We start from the raw sequence: 27,494 nt of genomic DNA, 5'->3' as shown, positions 1-27,494 counted from the left end.
AATTTTATTCTTATATACCTCCAAAGCCATGCTAGTTCGAGGCGGTTTACAATAAGAAGAGCTAGACAATCAGCGAAGTAGTCACAATGTTAAGCCAGCGAATTAGTCACAATGTTAAATCATCTGATATATGTATACAGAATAGGAGAGCTAATGAACTATAAATCATTAGGTAACAAATCGGTTAAACAGTTTCATTTTTACTAATTTTCTAAAACTAAAATAGGATGAGGAGTGCATAATAATTGAGTCATATTACCCAAATAATATGTCATATTACCCAAATAATTGAGTCTATACTGAAACTGATGAAATCATGAATGCAGGAATTTAAATTCAAATTAAATCATGATAACACCAAATTCTTTGTTGCGTCTCCATCTAGAATTTTACATGAACCATCAATTACTATAGACTCAACACTCTATAAGATCAATCCAATGATTAAAATATTGGGAGTTATTATAGATCAACACTTGACCATGAAAAAGCAAATAGATGATGTGGTGCAAAAGGGTTATAACACATTGTGGAAGCTGTGTACCATAAAATCATATTTTGAGTTTCCAGCCTTTAAACTTTTAGTTCAGTCATTACTTCTAAGTCTTCTCGACTATTGTAACAGTGTCTATTTGACATGCACCAAGAAAGAGATGGCTAGACTTAGACTGATTCAAAATACGGGGATCAAATTTATTTATGGTCTAAAGAAATATGATCATGTGACTTCTTTCTACCGTGAGTTGCATTGGCTTCCAGTGGAGACGTGTGTTTTGTTTAAGCTGGGTTGTCTTTGTTACAAAGTTGCGTATGGTATATGACCGATAGATTTCTCATAGCATTCCATAAACATAGGAGAGAATCACATGCATTGTTTAATTTTCCGTCTGCTCAAGGTTGTAAGAGCAAGAAATCCTTGGAACATACACTAGCATTTCAGGCTACTTTCTATGACAGGGAATTTAGGCCACTGTTGCGTTGTGCTTGCTCTTACAAGCACTTTAGAACTCAATTGAAAACTCATCTGTTTTCAAAATATTTAGCGAACTAATTTAAATCATCCTTAGGTTATGTTATTTTTAATCTTTTGTTCACCACATTGAACTTACGATTATGCAATTTATAAGTACAATGTTATGTTATGTTTCCGAGTCAGCCGTGAGCCTTGTGCTGAAACCAGCAGCCGCTTCTTCACGAAGATAAGTACCAGTGGGAGGAGAGAGCCGGCCAGAGAAGGGAATGACAACAAGGGGAGCGTTGGGACACAGAAGGGAGGAGGGTCACGTTTGGACAGGAAGGGAGGAGGAAGGGGTGCATTGATACAGGAAGAGAGGCAGGATCCTGGTTTGTAAGTAAATTGGGCATTCTTAAACCAGGGACTGCCTGTATGTGATTTTGGTACCACAGAATATCACAGTTAAACATATCTGGATAATTTTATCCAGATGTCTTATGCTCACAATATCTGTCGCTGAGATAACTATATAAAGTTAACCAGATCTCCTGCTACTTGAATGCCTCTGATCCTTCCAAATTTTATATACAGTACTTAATCCATGGCCAGACAGGTTGTTTACAAGGTCTGTGGGGCCAAAAAAAGAGATTTTCTGTGTAGCACTCTGTAGGTGATTTCCAGAATGTTTGCAATGGGTGCCTCAGTTTCGGAACTAAAAGTACACAATACAGAAAATAATACAAGTAAATGGGAAAATGAAATCTGCAAATTGTATTTTCCTCCCCAATCTAAGCACACACTTGGGAACACCTCGTCTGATCATAGGAGCCAGCTTTTCAAAATTATTCGGGGTGCCCAATATCCTCCCACCCCCAGCCACCACCAAAAAAGAAATAGTCTTACATTTTGTTGAACTGGGATGATGCCACAAAAATCCAGTGAACTGAGAAGCGGCAAACTCTTATGCTAATGGACAAAGTATCCTGCAAAAACACATTTAGAACCTGTAAATCAAGCTTGTCATGCTATTACAGAACTGAAAGAGCTCAAACAGCAGCCCTGTCTATGAAGAGGCAGCACTTCAATAATTATCACCCTGAGATCTAGAATACCAATACACCATCACCTCCTAAGGGGAAAACAGCATAAGCTGCACTGCTATAAAAACAGATTCTCAACAAATACAGAATAAGTACCTAAAAATTAAATATATGAATATGCAGGAAAAACCTGAACCCTAGGAATACAAATCTGGAAAAATAGAAAACAGAAATGCATTTCCACTGTACTGTGTATAATATAAGAAGAGATGCATATTCCCACAGTTTATAAATTCCAATTATTCTCCAGAAAAATCAAAATAATAACAGCCTGTTTTACAAAGCTGCGCTAGCGGCTGCCTCACAGCAACAGCTCCGAAGCCCTTTAAATCTCTATGGGCTTCAGGGCCGTTAGCGCAGTGCAGCCACTAGTGCAACTTTGTAAAAGAGGCCATAAAAGGCTTTGTATCTATTCTTCTTGTCTGAACATTACAATTATTCTTTTTTTTTTTCAAATTCAGTAAGACAATAAGTGGCCTACCTAGTATATTTGACACCTGGAGCCGATCATTGTTTAACAACCCCTCCTTTATTTGAAAAAAAAATAAATTTATAAATTATTTATTATAAAAATTATTATTTATTATTATAAAAATTTAATAAATGTAATAAATTATAAGTGGTATTTATATACCACTTATAGCCTAAGTAGTTTACATTCAGGTACTCAAGCATTTTCCGTCTGTCCTGTGGGCTCACACTCTATCTAATATACCTGAGGCAATGAGAGATAAAGTGACTTGCCTAGGGTCACAAGGAGCAGCCTGGCATTTGAACTGATCACCTCAGGGTGCTGAGGCTGTAGCTATAACCACTGCACTATACACTTCCCACTAATAATAATCCACGAGTCATACAACAATGGTGTAACTAGGAAAAGGCAACATCTTAAACACTGCAGTGAGCACTAGAACATCAATACACCTATTATAAAACTAAACCAACCATATTAGTACAGATTGATCCTGCACAGTCAATGCTAATAGAAAACCATGTCTTTTTCATTCATGCAGAACATAGATATAACCTCATCCAGAATGGAATAAGTAGACACAAACTAAATTTAGAAATATGTAGACAAAAGCTAACCTGAACCATCAAGAAGTCAGACTCTGCATACAGTGCAACACCACAGAAACAGTGATGTATGCCCCCTAATACTGTGCAAAATATAAAGATAGCAGATGCAAATTTGAAAAAAACAAAAATAATCACCACTTTAAAAATTAAAAAATAGAACTAAAACAAAAGATGTGAAATAAGATAATACCATTTTATTGGACATTTTTCAATTAGCTTTCAGATGCCAAAACCACCTTCTTCAGGTCAGTACTGCAGTTATGGAATCCTGTCCTGACCTGAGGAAGGGGGTTTTAGTCTGAAAGTTAGTCAAAAATATATTAAAATTAGTCTAATAAAAAGATCAACTTATTTATAAATGTTCGTCAACACGGCTACTTTATCCTAAAGCAATTAAAAAAGAAAAAGAAAAATTTATTTTTTCTTCCTTTGTTGTCCCTGATTTCTGCTTTCCTCATTTTCTCTTCACTCTCTTCAATCCATATGGCATCTGCCCTCTTTCTTTGTTCCTTCCATAAACTGTTTACCCTTTCCTCATTCCATTCAAGTTTCCAAGTTTATTTAAAATTTGTTAATCTGTTTATCAGACTTCTAATGCGGAGTGCATAAACATAAAATTGGGGGATTACATAAAATATTCAGACATACATAAGAACATAAGAACATAAGAAGTTGCCTCCGCTGAGGCAGACCATAGGTCCATCCTGCTCAGCGGTCCGCTCCCGCGGCGGCCCATCAGGCCCATTGACTGAGCAATGGTCTATACCTATCTATACCCTCCAATCCCTTTTTCTTCTAGGAATCTATCCAAACCTTCTTTGAAACCATTTAGTGTTTTCTTGTCTACAACAGCCTCTGGGAGCGCGTTCCATGTATCCACCACCCTCTGAGTGAAAAAGTACTTCCTAGCGTTTGTTCTAAACCTGTCCCCTTTCAATTTCCCCCAATGCCCCCTTGTGCTTGTGGTGCCCCTTAATTTGAAAAATCTGTCCCTGTCTACTTTTTCTATGCCCTTCAGGATCTTGAAGGTTTCTATCATGTCTCCTCTAAGTCTTCGCTTCTCCAGGGAGAAAAGTCCCAACTGCTTCAATCTGTCGGTATATGGGAGATTTTCCATTCCCCTTATCAGTTTGGTTGCTCTTCTTTGTACTCCCTCAAGTACCGCCATGTCTTTCTTGAGGTACGGCGACCAGTACTGGACACAGTACTCCAGATGCGGCCGTACCATTGCACGATACAGCGGCATGATAACTTCCTTCGTCCTGGTTGTAATACCCTTCTTAATGATACCCAGCATTCTGTTTGCTTTCCTAGAGGCTGTGGCGCATTGCGCCGATGCCTTCAGTGTTGCGTCTACCATCACTCCCAGGTCTCTCTCCAGGTTACTAACCCCTAGTGGTGTTCCCCCCATTTTGTATGTGAACATCGGGTTCTTTTTCCCCACGTGCATGACCTTGCATTTCCCCACGTTGAAGCTCATCTGCCATTTTTCGGCCCACTTTTCCAGCTGCGTTAGATCCTTTTGGAGATCCTCGCAGTCTTCCTTGGTTTGAGCCCTGCTGTATAGTTTGGTGTCATCTGCAAATTTAATGACTTCACACTTAGTTCCCGCCTCTAGGTCATTTATGTAGATATTGAACAAGAGCGGTCCCAGCACCGACCCCTGCGGAACTCCGCTCGTGACCCCTTTCCAGTCTGAGTAGTGGCCCTTTACGCCAACCCTCTGCTTCCTGTTTGACAGCCAGTTTTTGATCCATCGGTGGACCTCCCCTTGTACCCCGTGGTTCCATATCTTTTTAAGCAGTCTCTCGTGTGGCACCTTGTCGAAGGCTTTTTGGAAGTCAAGGTAAATGATGTCTATAGATTCCCCTTTATCCACCTGGCTGTTCACTCCCTCAAAGAAGTACAATAAGTTTGTGAGGCATGACCTACCCTTACAGAAGCCATGTTGACTTGGTTTTAGCTGCCCATTTTTTTCGATGTGCTCACAGATGCCGTCTTTAATCAGTGCCTCCATCATCTTTCCCGGGACTGAGGTCAGGCTCACCGGCCTGTAGTTTCCCGGGTCCCCCCTTGCGCCCTTTTTGAAGATGGGCGTGACATTTGCTATTTTCCAATCCTCCGGGATCTTTCCGGTTTTTAAGGATAGGTTGCATATCTGTCGAAGTGGCTCCGCTATTACGTCTTTTAGTTCCTTGAGTACCCTTGGGTGAATGCCATCCGGACCCGGCGATTTGTCGCTCTTTAGTCTGTCAATCTGCTTGAGTACATCCTCTTGGCTTACCTCTAAATCGACCAGATTAATCGACTAAGATTAAAAAATCAAACAAACATACCGGAACAATTGTGGAGAAAGGGGAAGAACTACATCTGCTATAGAACAGCAAGACAATGAAGGTTAGCACATGAAGGAACGGGATCTCATCTGCACCTGTACCCTCCCCTCTCTCCTTTTTACATGATTCATTCTGGCTTTATTTCTCTGTCCATTTTCTCTCTCCTTCCTCTGCCTCCCCCCTCCTCCTAAACTCTGGCATGACTCTCCTCTCCTTCCTTACCCCATCCCACCATATCCTATGGTCTTGCATCTCTGTCTCTTTCCCTTCCATCTCTCCCTCCCTTTTTCCTCCCCCCCCAAATGGTTTGGCATCTCTCTCCTCTCCTTTCCTCCACAGATCTGGTATCTCAATTTTCATTTCCATCTCTCTCTCTCTCCCTCTCTCACCTCACCTATGATCTGGCATCTCTCTTTCCCTCCCCTTTTCCCTTCCCCCATGGTTGCATCTCTGTCTCCTTCCCTTCCATATCTCCTCTCATCCACATGCAATGGCATCTCTCCCCTTTCCTTGACATCCCTCCCCAATGGTATCTCTCTCCTCATCTTTCTCCTCCCTATTCTTTTCTTCCCTGCCCCTACCCCATGGTCTGGCATCCCTGTCTCCTTCCATCTCCCCCCTCCCTTCTTCCTCCATGCTCTAGCATCTCTCTCCTTTGATTCCCTCACTTCCCTTCCCACCCACCCCCATGGTCTGGCATCTCTTTCACCTAATTCTTCCCTTTTCTTTTCTGTACCAGCCCCCACCCCATGGTCTGGCAACTCTGTCTCCTTCCCTGCTATCTCTCTCATCTTCCCTTCACACCCTTACCCTTGGTCTGGCATCTCTCTTTCTCTCTCTCCTCTCTCTTTCCTTTCCTGGTGGTCTTTCTTTCTTCCTTCCTTCCAATTTGGTGGCTTTTTCCTTTATCCCTCCTTGCAACCAGGTGCAACATTTCTCCTACCTCTCTCTGCTGCTTCTAAGCTTTGGGCCACCAGCAGCATTAATGACCTGAACACACTGCTTCTGGCGGACTCGGAAGCTTCAACTTCCTGTCCCCGCAGAGGCAGAACATTGCAGCAGAGCAAAAGCTTCCAGGGCCACTGAAGGCAGCACATTCACCTCATTAATGCTGATGGCGGCCTGAAGCTTGCAGGATGCAGCATGAAGAGACCGGACTCTGGATTAGAACACCCTTGATGATCTGCATACGTGGCAGACTGCCCTTCTCCCCTCCCCTCCCCCCCCCCCCCCCACATTGGTATTCCACTATAGTAGTAGTAGTAGTAGTAGTAGTAGTAGTAGTAGTAGTGCATCTGTGGTCAAGTGAGGTCTTAAAAATATTAGAGGTGCTCTGGCACCCACAACACCCACAGATCTGGCACCTATGCTTTTGCTAATACCTCATTAAATTTTGGCACGTTAGAGAATAGTGTGCATAGATCCAGCTATGGAGCTGCTCATTTCTCCAGAGTGGAGGAGTAGCCTAGTGATTAATGCAGTGGACCTTGACCCTGAGGAAATGAGTTCAATTCCAACTGCAGCTCTTTGTGTCCCTGGGAAAGTCATGTAACCCTCCATTGCCCCAGGCACAAAAAGATTGTGAGCCCATATGGGACAAAGTACCTGCTTATAATGTGCACAGCACTGCATATGCCTAGTAGTAGTAGGAGTAGATTTGTGTATTCACACCGAGTGAGGAAAATTTTCAGCCAGCCAGATTATGCATGTACCTCACTATTTACATGTGTACATGGCTTTGGAAAGCTGTCTTCCATATGTTCCTCTCCTACTGGATCTACAACAGAAGCCAGAAAGTGGCAGGAGGTAGACAAAGGCACAATTGTGATGAGGCCTATCTTGAGCATTACACTGAGATTGGATAATGTAACTAGTAAAGTTTGTTCCAGATATACTACTGTCTTCCAGTTATCATGTGGCCTGATCTGACTCAGTTTTAGCTTCTGTTGGTCATAGTACTCATTCTACTTTCTCATATTTTGGATCACATCAATCGTAGCACCACTTCATGCTATTGCACCATTAAATTATGTGTAGATTATATTACTTCTAGACCCTTCTTTCCACATATTGGCATTTCCCCCTTTGCACTAAGCTTAGAGTGCATTTCTCATGAACCTCTGCCATGATGTACTGCCAGTAAATGAAGGAAACCAGATGGGAGTACCAGTGGCTACAAAAATAGCACCACAAAAATTCTACTGCTATCATCACCTGTTGCAACAACATAGATTTTAGTGAAAGTAAATCCATAAGTAGCTCCATGACTCTCTACATTATTATTACAACATCAAATGCTGGCAATGGTATCAGGATTGGAGAGAGAATGTGTGAATAAATAGGGGCATGGGTTATATATTATGATGATGCAATTAAGCCAACAGCAACCACTGCCACCAATTGTGACCCTACTTGAGTCTTCAATCTCTGAAAGGAATAGACTTACGGCCTCTTTTACAAAGCCGCGCGGAAACAGCCTCGAAGCCCTTTAATTCTCTATGGGCTTCGGGGCCATTAGCGCAGAGCACATTAATAGATAAATACAGGTTGTTCACCCTCTCCAAGGTGGGGAGAGGGCACTCTCTGAAGTTAAAAGGGGATAGATATTCTTCACCCAGAGAGTGGTGGAAAACTGGAACGATCTTCCGGAGGCTATTATAGGGGAAAACACCTTTAAGGGATTCAAGACAAGTTCCTGCTGAACCGGAACGTAAGCAGGTAGGGCTGGTCTCAGTTAGGGCACTGGTCTTTGACCTAGGTGCCGCCACGGGAGTGGACTGCTGGGCACGACGGACCACTGATCTGACCCAGCAGTGGCAATTCTTATGTTCTTATCTGCTCGTTCTATGAGGTAGAGGCTTCTCTCACTTTTAAAATTACCAGCCCTACCCTAGCTTCTCAAGCAATGGTTCAGAAGGCTAAACACTTTAGTGTCAAACATAAAAACAACCATATTCTTGGATCAAACTCATACTAGACAAAGCTTCTAGGTATCTCTACCCCTTCTGAAATAAACATGTGGTTAATTCCTCCTTCCTTGAACAATATTCCTACCACCCTTGATTTCATGCTTTTGGAGTACCTCATACTGTTTCAATTGCACCTTAACTCCTTTGGACCTTTCCAGGCTTTCACAGACCCTGGAAACCTTTCTCCCCCTTTCCAGGCTTCAAGCAAGGCACCTTTTCTCCCTTTCTACTAACCTTCTAGGAGCTACAAGCCTTCCTATCTCTCTCTTTGTCAGCAGGGCAGCTGGCATACACTCACACTGCCTCTCTCTGACTGAATTGCTGCTAATTAGCACCAGCTGGGGAGGACTGCTGTTCACTCAGCCCCTTCCTAAGGCTGCCTCAGCTTTGAGCTACAGAGCACATTGCATTCTAGGACATGTAGTTCCCCCCCAACTTCCATTCCACCTTTTTAAAGTGCCAAGATAGGTTAATATTTCTTTGTGCTTAATTATCTTTACTGCAGTGACAAGCAACATTAGTGTGTTTGTCACAAAATACACACTAGAATCTCACAATGCAAGGGTTTAAGGCTCACAACCAAACTAGACATAAGAAAGGTACTCATACTCAAACTTCAGTCATGGTTTCACCACATGGCACAAATGGAGATATAATTTTATAGCAAACAGCCTAAGTTGTACAACAGATATGCACATTAAATTATACCACTTTTCAAAGAAAAATTAAGGGCATGTTTTCCATTTCAAAATGACTCCAATAAAAACTACAAATACACATGTACACCTGATTAAGGAGTAGACACAGAATTTTCATAAATATATTGTAACAAATTATTTTCAAATATAAACCTGTTTTATGAGACCAAATGGCTTTTAAAATTAGTATCTAAAAGCCCATTATGCATAGGACATCTAAGGGGAAGATTCTCTAATGTTCGTGGAAATATCCAACAGGCCACTGTTATGGCTGCTATTGTAATGATTTCAAAAAAACAAGTCGTTCTAATTAAAAAAAACAAAACCCACACATGCATATGAGATTCATGGAGAGTTGTGGAGGGTCACTAAGTTTGCATTGGATGAGTTGTTGGTGATAGCAATAGGCATATGCGCAGAATACACCTTCAAATTTAATAAAATCAAAGATTGTCAGGAGGGATGCCTACTCCCTCCTGCTGCCGCAATAAAACAATACCCCCAACACCCCCGACACCCCATCCCCCAACAGTGGGAGAGATGCCCACTCCCTCCCACCGCCACCATCAAGAAATCCCCACCGACCCCACAAGGCAGCAAGAGGGATACCCACACCCTCCCGCTGCCATCAAGCAACCCTCCGACCCCCCCCCATATCGGGAGGGATGCCTACTCCTTCCTGCTGCCACCACAGTCAAACAACCCCCCCCCCCCCCGGCACACACACACACACACCCTCGGCAGTGGGAGGGATGCCCATTCCCTCACACTACCATGATAAACAACCCCCTCAACACACACTCCTGCCACCACAAAACCCCCATGATACTCACCCCACCCATCCCCAGCATTGGAAGGAATGCCCACTCCCTCCTACCACTTCCATAATGTCACCAATGATCTCCCAGCCCCCTCCCCCCCACCATCTTAATGAAGGCCAGAAGAATGGATGCCTACTCCCTCCAATGGGCCTTCCCCTTCCCGGTGCATCCTGGGATGCACTGGGTGAGGCCTAGAGCTCTGATTGGCTCAGGTGCTTAAGGACCCTCCTATGGGAGATATGTTTGCAGAGGGGCAGGAAGAGTTGTCGGGATGAGGTAAGGGACTTGCTGCGACATGTTTTTTTTAATGTCAATTTTCCTGTCAGTGCTTGAGCCAGTCACTGCTCAGGCACCGACAGGAAAATTGACCTTTTGGGATGAGCAGCAGATTTCTGCTGCAATTTTTATGCGGTATTAATTTTCATGCTCATTACTTTAAATATGCCAAGATAAGATTTTACTCTACCGTGTACCTTTGAGCATTGGCTTCTGAGTTTTGCACTTATATATATAAGCATTGCATTTCAGAACAACACATGTACAATAGTATCCAATTAAGGAGCCAAGATCAAATTTTTACATTCTTAATATCATTTCAAATACTAGAGTGTTAAGAACAATTGTTCCCTCAAACATTTCTCTAAAGCAGGAGTTCTCAATCCAGTCATAACAAATAGATCTATCTCATGCATATTCATGATGGAGATGAAAACTAGCTAGTTATGTCCCGAGTACTGGGTTGAGAAACACTGCTCAAAAGCCCTATTCAAAATGATCAATTACCTGATGGCTATGCAGGACACAGAGAAAGTTTAAAAGTGATCAGGGAAATTGTTTGGGAGCTCCTTTTACAATGACGCACTAGCCGCTGCCGTCTCCTTTTAAGCAGGCGGTAATTTTTCAGCTAGCGCACACTAATCTTGTGCGTGCGCTAAAAACGCTAGCGCACCTTAGTAAAAAGAGCCCTTAATATATGCACAAACACTCTATGCTTTAAAAGCAGGGGTGTCCAACCTTTTGGCTTCCCTGGGCCGCATTGGCCGAAAAAAATGTTTCTGGGGCCGCGCAAACGCTGCAGCAAGGCAGAGGAGGGATCTGGCAAGATGGGGGCAGCAGAGGAAAACACTGCATCGCCCTCAACCGGGGCTACATAAAATACTTCACAGGGCCGCAGGTTGGACACCCCTGCTTTAAAGGGAACCAACGAGAACAAGGAATCTGCTGCACCCACTCAGGCCTAAGGACTGAAAAAGAAGCTAGGCATAGTTGTGTTTTGTAGAAGGGCAAGCCAAATTACTTATCTATAGGCTCCCAGAACAGTTCTAGAGGATTATTTATTTATAAAATGTATATGCCGCTTAAAAAAAGTCTAAGCAGTGTACAATCAATATATAAAATAAATAAAAACAATACAGCACATTAATGACTGACATTAAGCTGAATTCTTTTTTTTTTTTTATTTATTTATTTTTATATCAAATACATAGTGCAAACAGATGAACAATCAAGTAATATAATATACTGCACTCTATTCCAACAAATATACAGCTATTAAGCCCTCCCCGCACCCCACCCTAACCCTCCCCCTCCTGAATTCTTTACATAAGAACCTTATTCATATTCTCACATACATGTATCCAGAAACGAATGTGGCTTCCATAATTTTTTAACAACATCTCTAGGCCTACACAAATGCAATCGACCTGTCAATGCTTTCCAAAACTTCACACCTGCCACAGAGAGCATCGACATCCCAACTCTTACATGAGAGCTAAAGATAATCTCATAGCATGTTCTGATCTTAACTCTCTTCTCGAACAATGTAGTTTTAACAATCCCTGATGATTTTAACAATCATATACATCCAGGGCGGGTGGGCGGGTAAAATTATTGAAAGAGTCTATGTACAGTTTGTTTTTCTTGATTATTTATTAGGTGGGTGGGAGGGTTAAAATGTTTGCTCATATATTTCTGTAAGATCAATGTGCTTTTCTTGTACTATTATATGTGTATATATATATATATATATACTGTATATATATATATATTTGTTTTGCACGGTTGCTGTTTGAAAATCAATAAAGAGAATTAAAAATTAAAAAAAAAAAAAACAATCCCTGGAAATAATCTGGGGCCTTATGATACAAAACCTGATGTACAATGGACAATGCCTTAAACTGAACTCTTTGCTATATTGGAAGCCAATGTAACTGCCTCAAAATTGGCGTGATATGGACCCGCTGAGAAATACCTGTAATCAATGTTGCTGCAGAATTCATCAGCTCTTCGTTTTTATTACTCTAAGGTACAGGATGAAGAATAAATTACTAACCACTTACAGCATCTATACCTCTGGGACCCCTCACACCTCCATTTGGGACTAAGCAACTTAAAGCACTGCTTTGGAGCCTCAAAACTCCTGAATCTCTCAACACGTTTAACAGCAGAGACTATGGGCTCCTTTTATGAAACTGCGTTAGGGCATTAACACACGGAATATCGTGCGTTACATTGCCGTGCATGCTAGACGCTAATGCCAGCATTGAGCTGGCATTAGTTCTAGCCGTATGGCGCGCGGTAATATCTTGCGTGCGCTAAAAACGCTAGCGCACCTTAGTAAAAGGAGTCCTATAAGTGACAATCATTGGTCCTTAGTCAGCTTGATTATTGTAACATCGTTCATCTTGCTGGAGGTCAAAAAAATCTTCAAAGACTGTGCATAATACAGAATGCAGCAGTTAGATTGATTTTTGATTTAAAGAAGTACGATCATGTCACCGATTTCTATCGTCAACTACATTGGCTTCCGGTTGAAGCACAGATTAAATTTAAGTTTGACTGCATTTGTTTTAAGGCATTAACAGGTCTAATCCCAGTATATTTTATGGAATCTTTCATCATTACAAATTCTAAACATTCTAGAAAATCTCACTCACTATTCTCGTTGCCTTCTGCAAAGGGATGCAAATGTAAGAAATTCCAGGAACGATTGTTGTCCTTCCAGGCAGCCTCGTGGATTAGAGATTTGACTCACATATTTACATTTTCAAATTTGTATCAACAATTTTGACGTGCTTTAAAGACGCATCTTTGTATAGAATCTTTTGGAAGTTAGATACTGATTGTCTATTCATTTGTACTGCTAATCTCTGTAAACCGCATAGAACTTAACGATATTTGCGGTATACAAGTGAGTTTTTATGTTTATGTTTATCATCTTTGGTACTATTTGTTTCTAATTGCTCCACTGTTATAAGGAAAGTTAAAGAGATAACATTCCCATATTTTAATTAGAAGGAGCAAAGGTTACTACTACTTGTCATTTCTATAGGGCTGTTAGACGTGCGTAGCAGTGTACATTAAAACATTCAAGTGACAGTCCCTGCTCAGTAGAGCTTACAAACTAATCAAACAGACAAACAGGACAAGTTGGGGGTTAGGGAGTTTCTCAGGCATGGGTGCTTTAGAAGCGAGTGGGAGTTAGGAATTAAAAGCAAACAATAAAATACACCAGGAGTTCTCTCAACAGTCAGCCTAGCCGGAGCTCCCAGGAATGGCAGGGTATCAAGTTTTTTTATTTTTAATATACCGTCTACCAAAACAAATGTCTAAACGGTGTACAATATAAAAAGATTATAAAGAAAACTGTTAAAATAAATAAATAAAAGCAATGTTTTATCAAATATTAAAAATCCTAGACAAATTTAGGTTAACATACATGAAACAGAAGGAAAGTAGGGCAAGGAAAGGTTGTTTAAAACACATCGAAGTAAAATTAATTTTTTTTTTTTTTTAAACCAAAACGGTAAATGGGGAGTGGCAAAAACATTAGGATGGGAATCGCTTCAAAAGAAGTATTAGATGTTTCAATGTTTCACAGGAATCAAGGGATTAGAAGGCGGAAGCTGATACTAAAGAGTAAAGGCATCTTTCAAAAGGGAAGTTTTAAGTTTGGCTTTAAATTTTTCAAGCGAGTTCTCTAATCGAACATCTAATGGGAGGGCATTCCACAGAGAGGGGGCGGTAACTGAAAAGATGGATTTGTGAGTAGTATCGTAAAACAGTTCCCATATTGACGGTATAGAGAGTAGATTTTGATTATTAGATTGGAGGGCCCTAGATGATGAGTATGGGATCAAAAGTTTATCTATGAACACCAGTTGGTTAGAGTTTTTTTGTTTTAAAGGTCAGGAGGAGTATTTTATAGGCGAGGCGATAAGTGATAGGTAGCCAGTGTGCTTTGCGGAGGAGAGGAGTGACATGGTCAAATTTTTTTGAATGATAGATTAATTTAACAGCAGTGTTTTGCAATAGTTGTAGATGGTGGATTTCCTTCTGGGTTATACCTTGATAAAGGGCATTGCAGTAATCTATGGTTGAAATTACTAGGGAGTGAATCAGGATATTGATAGAGGGGGGATCGAGAAAAGAAGAAATAGAACGTATGAGCCTAAGCTTGTGAAAACATTTCTGCATAACTGCACTAACTTGTTAATGAAAGGTGAGGTCCCTGTCTAGAATCAATTTCTATATATTAAACTAGCACTGAGTCCAGTAGGAGTAACTATTCCTTGAATCTTCTCTCAGTTATGGAATGACAGAAGCATAAATATTTGGCTGGCAAAGAAAATCCCAAAGAACAGACCAAGATATTTTAACTAGTTGGACGGGATTTCAATGATGGAATGGATAGTAAATTTTGATCATTTGTTCAGAGTAAACGTGATGGGGTGTATGGTGTGAGAAGTTTATCTATAAAAGATGGGGCTTTGAATGCTAGCGTTTTAAATGTCAGCATAATTATTTTGAATGTTATCCGATAGGAGACTGGGAGCCAGTGCGTTTTTTCCAGGAGAGGAGTCATGTGATCGAATTTCCTAGCGTTCATAATAACTTACAATATTCTATAAGTTATGTGCATAAGTTTAGGACCTGCCCATGTTCCACTCAGACTCCGTCTCTTGTGTATATCACCCTTGTATATAGATGCTATGCAAGTTCGTAAACGTTGCTAAATAATACCTAGGCAGCATATCGGCATATGCACACACAAGAGCCCACGTATTCCAGCAAATGCTAGAATTCTAAATATTTACATGCATAACACAACACATAAATGTTACTGCCTAGTTTATAAAATTAACCCAATAGAAATATCATAGCTTTGGTGTGGTGGGAGGGGCAGTGGGGAGAGGAGAGCAGACGGGACGGAAGACATTAACTACCATTCTGTTTATAAGTCAAAACAAGTAGAACGTCCTCTGGATGACCAGCAATCTGGTTCGTCGGATTTGACGTAATGTTGACGAAGAAACAAAATACATTGAGCTGATGATGATGATGATAGTTATTTGAAATGTACACTTCTCCCTCCCTATTCGCTGTGATAGGGGATTAACAGAACTGCAAATACAGAAAAACCGCAAATAACTGTTTTCTATTAAAAACCATTGTGAATATGGTGAAACCGCAAATAACATGGTGGGAGACCTGGCCTGTTCCTGAAGGAGAGATAAAACACGGTGAAGAAAGTGCTGGGAAATACTATACAAACCACTTTGATTGCAATTACAGAAAGGCGGTATATCAAGTCCCATCCACCCCCTTTCCCTTTCTTTTATAACAATAGTTACAGATAAGAGATCCCAAAGGCTGTAGCTTTCTGATTATTAGTACCATTATATGAAACCAAGTTTATTGATAGGTTTCAAAGTCTACTTAATTGCTCAGCACTGTTGGGCTGATTCTAGAAATGGCACCTAAATCAACCGACGCCTACATAAATGGCGCCGGCCGCGTATCAATCACACTTAGGCACCATTTACAGAATCGCAGCCAGCAGCGTCTATGTAAAAACCTAGGAGCCTGAAATGAAGGCAAGGGCTTTAAAGGCCTACATTTCAGGCGCCTAAGTTTTTGGAGAATCACGCTTAGTGGCACCTAAGCATGCTCCGCCCATAGAAACGCCCACTTAGGCATTAGGCGCCGCTAAGCACCATGTGATAGGTGCCTATCTTTTATAGAATCGGATAGGTGCTTATCACCCAATTAATTTGTTAATTTTTTTTTTAATTATTGATCTTATTAAGGGTATTTTGCCAATTAAGATAGGTGCATAAGAGGTGTCTAACTTTAGGTGCTCTTTAGAGATTCTGGCCCTGTATGCAGTGGCATAGCGAGGGTGAGAGGTGCCCAGGACGGAGGCGCCCCTCCCACACCCTTGTCTCTGCCGACCCCCCTTCTCGCTCCTTTCCCAATACCCCCTGCCGTGCATGCAACCCCCTTCCTTCTAGTCATTCACCGCCATGAGTAACAACTTCAACATGCTACTCGCGACTCCGGCGGCTCTCCCTTTGATGTCACTTCCTATACGTGGCACCCAGAAGTGATGTCAGCAGGAGAGCTGATGCGGTCGCAAGGAACACATTGAAGTTTGAGGTAGTGAACAACAAGGTATGGGGGAAGGGAAAGGTTGCACGCATGGTGAGGGGAGGCATGAAAGAGGTGGAAGGGCAGAGGGGAGGAGGGGTGCTGGCACTCCCACCAACATGGCGCCTGGGATGGACCACCCCCTCCCTCTGCCTGTATCCTAATAAAAATAATGACAATGTAGGGAGTAAAAATGTTGGATTTATTATAATTGGAGTTCAAAACACCAGCAATGAAGAGACATATTACAAATATCATTTAATGAACTATGGGAACAACACCTAGCAAATCAATGGAAATGTTTTCTAAGAAGGCTTCTTTTTAGACCTTCTTCTCTCTTCCCTTACCTACCAGCAAATCAATCCAACATTCTCTCAGCTACTGGTCTTAAGACCTTATCTGACATGTGCCTGCTCAGTATCAATTTCCCAAGTGTCTTCCGTCTCCTCAGATCATAAGCCATGAATCACCCGAAATAAAGGAGCAAGATTACTAGATCAATACAAGTCAAGACTAGTCAGGGTGCCAAGCAGCAAAAGTAAACCCACAGTTACCTTTCCCCAAAGTCAAATCGCAAACATTCCCCCACCCAGCAGGGTCCTTCTTCAAATACTCTCTCCATTTACCTGAGGAACACTTCCTGAAACTGAGATCTAGTGCTTGACTGGATGACTAATTGTCTCATTAGGACTTGGGAAAGGAGAAAGAATGCTATTCACAGAGCATCCCCTTTTTTCCTTCATCTATCTATCTATCTTCTATATATATATAAAATCGGAGGTATGTATGTGTGTATGTGTGTGTGTATGTGTGTATGTGCCGCGATCACGCAAAAACGGCTTGACCGATTTGAACGAAACTTGGTATGCAGATCCCTCACTACCTGGGATGATATGTTCTGGGGGTCTCGCGGCCCACCTACACACGTGGGCGGAGCTACAAACAGAAAATCAGATTTCACCCATTCATGTCAATGGAAAAAATGTAAAAAGCTGCCAACGCAAAAACGGCTTGCCCGATTTGAACGAAACTTGGTATGCTGATCCCTCACTACCTGGGGTGATATGTTCTGAGGGTCTCGCGGCCCACCTGCACACGTGGTCGGAGCTACAAACAGAAAATCTGATTTCACCCATTCAAGTCAATGGAAAAAATGTAAAAAGCTGTGGGACCAATTTGAACGAAACTTGGTATGCAGATCCCTCACTACCTGGGGTGATATGTTCTGGGGGTCTCGTGGCCCACCTGCACATGTGGGCGGAGCTACAAACAGAAAATCAGATTTCATCCATTCACGTCAATGGAAAAAATGTAAAAAGCTGTGGGACCGATTTGAACGAAACTTGATATGCAGATCCCTCACTACCTAGGGTGATATGTTCTGGGGGTCTCGCGGCCCACCTGCACACGTGGGCGGAGCTACAAACATAAAATCATATTTCACCCATTCATGTCAATGGAAAAAATGTAAAAAGCTGTGGGATCTCCAGTTATTTTACTTAGCAACCTTGACCCACCAAAACTTTGCAATGGCACAAGGCTTTGTGTAAAGAGGTTACTGTCCAATGTAATTGAAGCGACTATCTTAACCGGAAAGGGACAAGGTGAAACCATATTTATCCCGCGGATACCACTTATTCCAACAGATCTTCCTTTTCAGTTTAAGAGATTGAAAATTCCAGTGAGACTTGCATTCTCTATCACAATCAACAAATCACAAGGACAGACTATTACATACTGTGGAGTGGATTTAAGATCCCCCTGTTTTTCCCATGGACAACTCTATGTTGCTTGCTCAAGGGTGGGTTCACCCAAGAATGTATATGTTCTTGCTCCTGGAGGTGAAACTAAAAATGTTGTTTATAATCAAGTTTTGTGTTAGTAATATTTCACATTATTATTTGAATATTGTACTTTTTATAAAGCTGTAAAAAAATAATTTATTTCACCACTATAAAGTATCTTTTTTTGAATCCATTTACAGTGTTATTGCTATAATTAAATACCCGTGCAACGCCGGGGCATCAGCTAGTGTCCTATAAAATATTCCTACAGCTTATCCTGGACTGTGTGTCGCTTCTGTTTTCCTCTTACATGCAGTTTTGGCTGAAAATTCTTCTAAGTAATTAATTGTAATGCTGTGCAGCTACTACAGTATCTAAAATGGTATTAAGTGGCATTTGGACATTTGCCCCCCTTCCCCCCACAAACACACTTTTACTAAGCCATGGTAGAGGTTTCTACTGCAGCCCAGAGCGTTAAATGCTCCAACGCTCATAGGAATTCTATGAACGTCGGAATATTTAGAAACCACAGTAGAAACCTCTACCGCCGCGGGGGAAGGGGGGGGTGTTATTTGCTAAAACGCACAAATTGCCATTTTCAAAACACAATTTTTAGATGGTTTTCTATGCTGTTTGTCTGATATGCGTCTAAATCTCAAGGGGGTGAGTTGGGGGGTGTCTTGGGTGGCATTAGGACAGACATGTTTTGGACATTTTTCTGCAATAATGGAATACTGCAGAGAATGACCAAGGCAAAAATTTTGATATCTGAGGCTAGATAAGGAATAAGTGACCAGATGACCACTGGAGGCATTAAGGCATGATCCCCCATCAAGCCCAGTATCCTGTTTCCAACAGTGGCCAATCCAGGTCCCAAGTAGAGGTCTGCACGGGAACGGGGATCGCGGGGATCCCGCGGGTTCCCCCCCTGGCCCACGGGACTCCCACGGGGATGCCCTCTGGCCCACGGGACTCCCACGGGGATGCCCCCTGACCCACAGGACTCCCACGGGGACGCCCCCTGGCCCACGGGACTCCCACGGGGATGAAAACAGCCTATCTAAATTCTGGCGATGCAGACATGCAGCTTACAAGTCCGGCGTCGCGGCGGGAAATAGCCATGCTGAGCAGTGAGCTCAGCACGTACACAAATGAAAGCCTTGCTTGCTGATTGGTCCGGCGGCCCCGCCCTGCCGTGCCGCCGGACCAATCAGCAAGCAAGGCTTTCATCTGTGTACGTGCTGAGCTCACTGCTCAGCATGGCTATTTCCCGACGCGGGCATTAGGCTATTTTTGTCATTTCGGGTGCGGGGTGGCAGCGGCAGCAGCAGCAGCCTGAAAAAGAAATCATCCTGGCCGGGGTCGGTGTTATGCTCCGCAGCTTCTACAGCCTTCCTATCTCCTTATCCCTTCTACCTGCTTCCGGCCACACCCTCTGCTCTGCGGCTCTCTTCGGCAACTCAGCAGCAGCGATCGACACAAGTTTCTGATGTCGGGGCCTACCCTCTGCGAGTCCCGCTTGTTTCAACTTCCTTTTTCCACAAAGGCGGGACTCGTAGAGGGAAGGCCTCGATGTCGGCAGCTTGTCTTGATCACTGCTGCTGACGAGTTGCTTAAGAGAGCCGCAGAGCAGGGGGGTGTTGCCAGGTGCAGGTAGAAGGGAGAGGGCCAGATGCAGACTCGTGGGTGAGGGAGGAGAAGAGAGAGAGAAAGAGAGAGGGGAGGGAAACAAAAGGAAATATTTCATACTGGGCTGGGCCGGAGTGGAGGGAGGGTGGAAAGATTCTGGCTACCGGGTGCAGTAACAAAGGAAAAGGGGGGAAAGCTGAAAATGGAGATAGTGACACAAAGAAGAGAAAGGGTAAGCAGGACCTACTGAATAAGGATAGAGATACAGAGGGGACATGAAGAGGAGGTGAAATAGAGACATAGAAGTAATGCTGAAAAAGTGTGTGGGGGGGGAGATAAAGACATTGAAAGGGCAAATGGTGAACATGGGGTAAAGGCAAGGACAGAGACAAATGAAGATTCTGAAAAAGTGGTGAGAGGGATATTGGTGAGATGGATACAAAGAAGGGTGATGCTGGAAAATAGGTGGAATGGTAATTCTGACAAACACAGAAGGGAAATGCTGGATCAAGGAGAGATGGGGCTCAGGCTTGATGGAATGAGGAGAAATGCCTTGTTGGCCCGGGACTTCCTCTCCTACGTCAGAATTGACGTCAGGGAGCGGAATGCTGGTCAGCACGACGCTTCTGCAGGGAAAGCTTGGGACAGCGGTGGCTTGGGGGCTATTCCCCGATGGTGGTGGCAGCAAACCGAGTGGCTTAGGGGAGGGCATGGAGAAAGAAAGAAAGGGGGCAGACAGAGAGACAGAAAGAAGGGGGAACAGGGAGACAGAAAGAAAAAGTTGGGGGAGAGAATGAGGTCTGGAGGAGAGGAAACATACAGGAGGCTGAAAGAAAGGAAGAAAGATTGGATGCAAGTCAGAAGAAGAAAGTGCAACCAGAGACTCATGAAATCACCAAATAGCAAAGGTAGGAAAAATGATTTTATTTTCAATTTAGTGATCAAAATGTGTCTGTTTTGAGAATTTATATCTGCTGTCTATATTTTGCACTATGGCCCTCTTTTACTAAACCGCAATATCGTTTTTTAGCGCAGGGAGCCTATGAGCATTGAGAGCAGTGCGAGGCATTCAGCGTAACTCCCTGTGCTAAAACCTACTATTATGGTTTAGTAAAAAGGGAGGGGGTGTATTTGTCTATTTTTGTATTTTGTTACCGAGGTGACATTGCATAGAGTCATCTGCCTTGGGAAATGTATATGGCAGATATCTTTGTTTTGTGTTCAAAAGAAAAGGAAATGCATTTCTGGTTTTATTTCTACAGTGTTGAAGTACTTATTGGCCCTTGCTGTGACTGGTGGGGATCCCCAAGCACCGCCAGCAGAGGACCTCCTCTAGAGATGGTCAGAACTCCCCTCCACCAAGCGCAGCAGTCGCTGGCAGCATCCATGAGCCACTGAGGTGCCAGCATCTGTGACTCAGGGACGCTACTGCTGCCTGCCAAGCTTGGCAAAAGGGACCCCAGGCCAACTTCAAAGGAAGTCCTCAGCTGACAGTTTGTGGGCTCTCATCAGCTGAGTATTTATATTTTATATTTACATTAGAGGTTCTGGTAGAAACCCATTTACAAAGTATGTATTCTTCCCAATTAATATTTCCAAATTAATATAGTCTCTTTGCTTATTTGTAAATGGGTCTCTACCAGAGCCTTTAATTCAGTAGCATAATTAAATAAAATAACTATTTCTGAAGTTTATAGGGAAGGATGGTGATGGAGGGGATTCCTCGTGGGGACGGAGGGGATTCCTCGCGGGGACGGGTGGGGACGGAGGGATTCCTCACGGGGACGGGTGGGGACGGAGGGATTCCTCACGGGGACGGGTGGGGATGGGTGGGATTTTGGCGGGGACGGGTGGGATTTCTGTCCCCGCGCAACTCTCTAGTCCCAAGCACCTAGCTAGATCCCAAGTAGCAAAACAGATTCTATTTTGCAGCAACTTTGTTAGTTTTGGTTCTGGTCCAAGGAACTCCTGAATTCCTTGTTCCAAATACAAGTGCCTTTGTTTGCTCTCCTGTGGTGGTATAAGCAGGCTGATTCTTAAAACTGCAAACCCATGGCAGGCTTCACAGGAAAACAAAATTGCGTCTCTTCTTGCGAGATGGAATGTGAGGCACTGGCTCAGGGCACCGGTAACAAAAGGCACCAAAATCCACAGCCTTTAAGAATAGCCTTCCTGTGTCAGACCAATGATCCATCAAGCCCAGTAGCCCGTTCTCACGTTGGCCAATCCAGGTCACCTAGTACCTGGCCAAAACCTAAGCAGTAGCAACATTCCATGCTACCGATCCAGGGCAAGCAGTGGCTTCCCCCATGTCTCTCTCAATAACAGACTATGGACTTTTCCTCCAGGAAATTGTCCAAACCGTTCTTAAAACCAGTTATGCTATCCGCTCTTACCACAACCTCTGGCAATGCGTTCCGGAGCTTAACCATTCTCTGAGTGGTCTAATTCATAAGCCTTTTCTTCCACCTCTCCTCAAAAGTCTGGCATCTCTCTCTTGCCCTCCCTCCTTTGTTCCAGTGCCTCTCACCATCTCTTCCACCTCTCCTTACCCCCTCCCCCGGAACCAGTCTCTCTTTCTCTCTTCTGCATTCCTCTCCCTGTGGGTCCAGTATAGCTCTTTTCTTTGATCCAATTCCTCTCCCCCCACCCCCACCGCAGTACTATCAGGCTGACTTTGCTCAGACCCTGGGTCTTCCCTCTGCCACATCCTACCTTCTCTGATGCAATTTCATGCGGGTGGGATGTGGCAGATGGAAGACCTAAAGGGAGCTTGAGACTGCTGCTGTTGCCACCAGTAACCCACACATAAGTTGCAAGACAGGAGGTGGGGGAGAGAGAAGAAGCAATGCCAGACCCTTAGGAAGTAGGGTATGGAAGGAGGAGAGAAAGACTGGATTCACAAGTGGGTGTAAGTGATGTGAGGGGAATGTGCCAGGTGGATACCAATGCAAGCTGGCTCAGGGTGCCACAATCCCCTGAACCAACCCTGCTTAAGTGGATACTCGTTAAAGTTTAGGATGGCATATTCTAATCTGATAAGGCTCCTGAATACCAAACATAACAATATGTGGATATCTCATCTCTTTATCTTTATGCAGCAGCTGTATTTTCCAATAGAGCCTCTTCTTCCCCCCAGTGTTTTAAATTAGAAGTCAGATCCTGCACCTACAACTGACATTTGATTCATGGATTCACTTAGGGGCCCTTTTACTAAGTTAACATGCACTTAATGTGGCAAAAATGGCCTAACATGGGACACATTAAAGCATCTTGCATTAGTTTTATCATTAGCGTGGGTAATCACTCTATTCTTTTGCCTGGGGGTCACATCGTAGGCAGAGAATGGATGTGGTACACTGACCTAGCGTTATCATATGGCTTCAGAAAAAGGAGGTCCCATTGCTACCTTTGCTCGAATTTTTATTATTTAGTTTAAGCATTTTTGTTTATTGTTTCTGTGATTTAGAATGTAATTCTAATATTTTTTGGACACAGAGGAATTAGATTATTTGTACTCCCTAATTTGAGAAAGTCCAGAAAGAGGAGGACAGATTGAAACATCCAGGTTTTAGCACCATTGAAAGTAATGGAAGTAAAACCCGGATGTCTCAATTCGTCCTTCTTTTTCTGGAGCCATATGATCAGGGCAGGATTAATTTGTCGAGGGCCCCTAGGCACGCAAGTACATTGGGCCCCCTGCCCTGCCCCAACCCACCATGCGCCCAGGTGGAAACAGGAAGCTGCGTCAGAGGGAAGCTTTGGACAAGCAGCACCGCTTGCAAAATTACAGTTCCCGTTGCCTTTCTTACCCGCATTGCTTGCTTGTCTTACTTTCCATCGCTGGGGGGAGCTCATTGCTGATTGGGGGGGCTCGCGTTGCCGATCGATGCTGGAGGGGCCCATTGCTGTTTGGAAAAAACAATGTTTATGCCCTCCTTCATCAGGCCCCCCTGACTATTTTGGGCCCTAGGCACTGGGCCTATTGGTTAATCCTGCCCTGCATATGATAACCCTACCCTTGCACTAATTCAGTGGTTCTTAAACCTGTCCTAGAGGTTCCCCAGTCAGTCAGGTTTTCAAGATATCCCTAATGAATACATTAGGGATAGCTTGAAATCCCAACTGGCTAGGGGCCCCCCAGGACTGGCTTAAAAATCACTGCACTAACTGCATAGGGTTACCAGACGTCTAGATTTCCATGAACATGTCCTCCTTTTTGAGGACATGTCCAGGGATCCGGATGGCTTTTCAAAACCCAGCACTTTGTCCAGATTTTGAAAAGCTTCCAGCTAGCAGCGACGTCGGGATGGCATCTGCGCATGGGTGGATGCAATGCAGTGACATCATGTGCATGCGTGCATGCATGCAGTGTCTTAATATCACACCAGTACAGATGCCGATGCCCTTCCGACAAGTAACCAGGTTGAGAGGGCAGGGCTGGGGGCGGGGCTGGAGGCAGAATGGGGCATGACTCGGGCAGAATGGGGCCGGCCTGGGAGCGGGGCCATGTGTCCGGATTTTCATTCCTGAAAATCTGGTAACCATAATTATGCGGGCTTAACACGAGAACCCTTAGCACCTCCTAAATAGGTGATGGTAAGTGATCCCGTGTTTTCCTGCTGCTACACACCAATGCTCACATTAGCACACAGCCTGAAAACAATAATAGGAAAGTGGTTATTTTAAGCCTGCAGTAGAAATGGGCTTAGCGTGCATCTTTTCTAGTGCACCTTAGTAAAAGGGCTCCTTAGTACGCTCTCTTAAGGATAAACTCATTGTATTCGTACATATATAGGTCTCCTTTTACTAAGCCACGGTAGAGATTTCTACCTTGGCCCAGGGCGCTAAATGCTGTGACGCTCATAGGAATTCTGTGAGCGTCAGAGCATTTAGCACTCCGGACCGCGGTAGAAACCTCTACCATGGCTTAGTAAAAGAGGGCCATAATTTCTTGAAACATGGGATGATTTAGGGTTAAAATAGTAAAAAAGTTTCCTCTTGATAGTATGACTTGATTTAGATTTCATTGCCCTTCCTTTCACATTGCAGGCCCCATTCATTGAGGGGAAATGAGATGTCAGAAAGGTCAGAATTTACTACTCTTTGCCCATAAATTCTCAAGTCGCCCAATAAAAAGTGACTTTATTCATTTTTTTTTTTTCAAAGTGTGATTTAAGAACTGAGAACCACTAGTTCAAAGCACTTTATCACAAAGGTAAATACTGTAAGTTTCTGGCATACAGTGAATCTCCCCCATCACAGAACCTAAAACTCTGCATTTAAAGTATCATTCATGGGAGAATTTCATTGTCAACCATGGCAACATACAGTGATATTGTGGACCTGTGTAGCTTTAGATCAGTGTCTCTCAAACGGTGTGCCCTGAAGAGATTTCAAGTGTGCCAAGAGAGATTCCAGCATGTTACATTATTTTTTAAAAATTCCCCTCATAAGTATACATTAGAATAGAAGACATGCATCATTCTTTGATGTGATTGGTCCTTGAAAACTAACAGCAAGTAATTTTATTTTTAATTTTTATGCAGAGGTTATCCTAACTTGAGCAACAAAGCAATCAAGGCTTTGTTATCATTTGAATCTTCTTATCTTTGTGAATTTGCATTTTATATTAAATTGAAAAAAAGAGAACTACTACAGATGGTAGATGATAAAATGCACATTTGCTTGTTGACGATCGAGCCGCGTTTTGAATTAATTTGCACTCAAAAACAAGCACATCCATCACATTGATTAACTATTCTATCTGCTCCCTTTTTGATTTTATTATACAACCATGTTGAAATTTTTGATAAGGCGGTATAACAAATTTTTAATAAACTTGGTTAGTTTTACAGTTGTTACAATTGCCTATACATAGCTTAAAGAACTTTAAATAAATAACTCTCAAATTTAATTTTTTGTTTATTTACAAATTTTATAATTTCAATTATAATGTGCCACAAAAAAAACATATGATCCGTTTAGTAAGTCGGAGCTAAAAAGGTTTGAGACATTGCTTTAGATTTTTTTTTTTTTTTAACCCAGATAGTTCCTATTTAAAATCCATCAAATGTTATGCAGATGCAAAGGGTTTGCATGTACTTGATCTGTTACTTCTATGGATTGATATATGGGGGGGGGGGAAATGATCAAGCTGACTTTAGAAATTAATCAGATAAATTATAGAGAGAGAGGAATCCCAGTTAGCCGGTATGTAACCGACCAGCATTCTCAACTAACTGGCAAAAAAATAGCCAGCAACAATAAAAAAATCTTCTTCCCTCCAGCCGCCGAAGCAGCATCATCGGCAGATGGTCCTAACCCGACAACCCCCCTCTCTCTAGCTCTCAAAGCAGCAATGGCAGCCAGTCAGCAGAGACAGCACAGTAAACAGGCTACTTGTGGCCAGCTCTGGCAGGGCCTTTGTCTCATTTATCCTGTAAGTACAGTGTTTCACAAGTTCTTCAAGCCAAGTATCCCCTAGATCAAAACATGTTCAACTGAGTACCCCAAGCTCCAAGCAGCAGAGATTTTGAAATGAACATTTTATTGTTAAACAGCAACTAGGCAACATCCATAACAAATACAGGTCACTGTAACTAGCATAAATTACAGACCAAGGCATACTTGACATTAGCAGCATAATGAGAGTGAGAGGTGCCCGGGAGAGTGGCGCCCTTCCCCGCCCTCTTTTCCAACCCACCTCCATCCGCTCCTTCCCTGACCCCTCTTGCCATACACCACTTCCCTTCCCCCATACCTCTTTAACGTTCCTGGCGTGAGCAGCAACCCCAACCTGCTGCTCACCCCAGCGTTGGCTCTTCCTTCGATGTCACTTCCTAGGTGCGGGTCCAGGAAATGAAGTCAGAGGAAGTGCCGATGCTGGCACGATGAACTGGTTGGGGTTGTGCTCACGCCGGGAGGTACGAGGTAATGGAAGGGGAGTGTGCGTGTGGTAGTGGGGTGGGGGCAGGGAAGGTGTACACTGCTTTATATACTGTGTTGTTTTTGATATGTGGTTTTGTGTTCTTTTTATGTATGCTTTTAATTGTAATCCATTTAGTTTTTAGGTGGAATATAAATTAATAAAATAAATTCATTAATTAGCCTATCCTCTTTCTCCTGTCAACCTCAATGGATACTCATAGTGAATTTCCAGGAACAAATGTGTTGGAAGAGGAGTGCTGGGAACACACAGGACAAGCAGTCAAGTAAACAGTGACCTCACCTCTGCTGTGCTCAGTTCTGTATCCCCGGTACTCCAAGTCGTTTCTATTTCACCTCTCGCTACTTCATTTGTTTAATATCTCACCTTTGCGTTAGTCATTAATCTTTCCTTTCATTTTGTATTTTTCATTCTCTCTCTCTCTGCCTCTCATAGCAAAATATTACTCTATCCTCGTATTCCTTTTGGCCTTCATAAGAACATAAGAAATGCCTTCAGACCGAGGTCCATCTAGTCCGGCGATCCGCGCACGCGGTGGCCCATTTAAGGAGACCTGGATTTCCCATATCCCTCAATATGATTTTCAAGAAGATATGCATCCAACTTGCGCTTGAAACTCGGAGCAGTAGTCTCCGCCACAACCTCCTCCGGGAGAGCATTCCAAGCGCCAACCACTCGCTGTGTGAAACAGAACTTCCTAACATTTGTCCTAAACCTGCTGCCACTCAGTTTCAGGCTATGACC

At 43.0% G+C, this 27,494-nt stretch overlaps 1 protein-coding gene across 8 annotated transcripts in view; it reads right to left on the bottom strand.

Moving 5' to 3' along the window:
- Positions 1–27,494, bottom strand: part of SLC25A21 (solute carrier family 25 member 21) — a 702,309-nt gene that overhangs the window by 273,612 nt on the left and 401,203 nt on the right. The window contains exons 1-2 of one of the 8 annotated variants that reach the window (XM_033952168.1): positions 8,675–8,776; positions 1,859–1,938 (exon numbers count right to left, since the gene is read on the bottom strand). The exons of the other annotated variants lie outside the window; for them this stretch is intronic. The gene's annotated coding sequence lies outside the window, so the exon portion shown is untranslated. Of the gene's footprint in view, positions 1–1,858; positions 1,939–8,674; positions 8,777–27,494 lie in introns of those variants that run through there. 8 annotated transcript variants of the gene reach the window in all.

This window comes from Geotrypetes seraphini, chromosome 7 (genome assembly GCF_902459505.1).
Source record: "Geotrypetes seraphini chromosome 7, aGeoSer1.1, whole genome shotgun sequence".
NCBI classification, from domain to species: Eukaryota; Metazoa; Chordata; class Amphibia; order Gymnophiona; family Dermophiidae; genus Geotrypetes; species Geotrypetes seraphini.
The sequence above is the reverse complement of the archived record's forward strand: the minus strand, read 5'-3'. Positions and strand labels throughout refer to the sequence as shown.